General features: G+C 38.7%; 1 non-coding gene across 1 annotated transcript; it reads left to right on the forward strand.

Moving 5' to 3' along the window:
* The first annotated feature begins 547 nt into the window (after positions 1-547).
* TRNAK-CUU (transfer RNA lysine (anticodon CUU)) lies at positions 548-620 on the forward strand. Its single transcript has one exon. It is a non-coding gene; the product is annotated as a tRNA-Lys (tRNA).
* The last annotated feature ends 486 nt before the right edge of the window (positions 621-1,106 follow it).

Consider the following 1,106-nt stretch of genomic DNA (forward strand, 5'->3'; position numbering starts at 1 on the left):
GAAAGTGACTCATGTTTTAGGATGAGAAAGCAAAAAGGAGCAGGAATTCACATGCTTGATATTGAGAAGTAATTGGCCTAAATTTATGGCTTCTGAATGTATCGTAAGAACGATACATTTCAGTATCATAGCTATATTTTGGTTACTACGAAAAAAAAAAAAGGAGTTCGGTTATATTTCTGAAATAATAATTGTTATTCTCTTCTATGTATCGTACATACTGTATTAATCTTCTCCGAAATGTATTAGGCCTTTATTTCGTAAATTAAATCTTACCCGAGTGTTATTCCGTCGCCTAGCAACGATGAACAGTGGTACCAACATATATCATTATAAACGATGTTGAACGGTGCTGGAATACTACATTTATTTATCGTCTTGGAAGAGATGTGAAGAACGGGCAAAGACCGGAACAGCATTAAAGCGTATCTTTCTGTAACCTTCACGAACAGAGGTTAAAGAATCCCACCAATAACACAACATTCTACGCAGCAGACAGGATCTTATGTAATACTACTACGCGATACGGAAACGCCTGTGAATGTCCGCCCGGCTAGCTCAGTCGGTAGAGCATGAGACTCTTAATCTCAGGGTCGTGGGTTCGAGCCCCACGCTGGGCGAATTTTTTTTCTTTTATAATAATTTCCCAATGTTCTCCATTCATTTTGCGGTGTTCATTATATTGTTATATTCCTCCATTTAAGTCATTTTTAAAACAGTTTTCTATTAATTTTTGTGGTATTTGATTTCTTTCATTCATTAGACCTGATGACCTTTTACGGTGAAATGAGACTCAAAAGTACTGCTAAGTCTTCCAATTGGGAACTGGCGAAGAGGATGCCAATCTGTTGGTGGAACTGCCGCCTTAAACCACTGGACAAGCTTAGGATACAGCATTTTCTCTTATCTTGATGAAACGGTCACCATTGCATTCCTGTAGAGGTAGTGTGCACCGTGAGGATGTTTGATTAGGAGAGGTTGTGGAAAGGACATTACTACCCCTTGCACTCCTCCAAGATCACTTAATAGTAATATACGTTACAAGAGCGGTATGTTGACGTTTTCATAGTCGAGGAAAAGATTGAAAAAGCGAAACGCAGTTGAGC

The sequence above is a fragment of the Periplaneta americana genome, chromosome 9 (genome assembly GCF_040183065.1).
Source record: "Periplaneta americana isolate PAMFEO1 chromosome 9, P.americana_PAMFEO1_priV1, whole genome shotgun sequence".
Classification (NCBI taxonomy): domain Eukaryota; kingdom Metazoa; phylum Arthropoda; class Insecta; order Blattodea; family Blattidae; genus Periplaneta; species Periplaneta americana.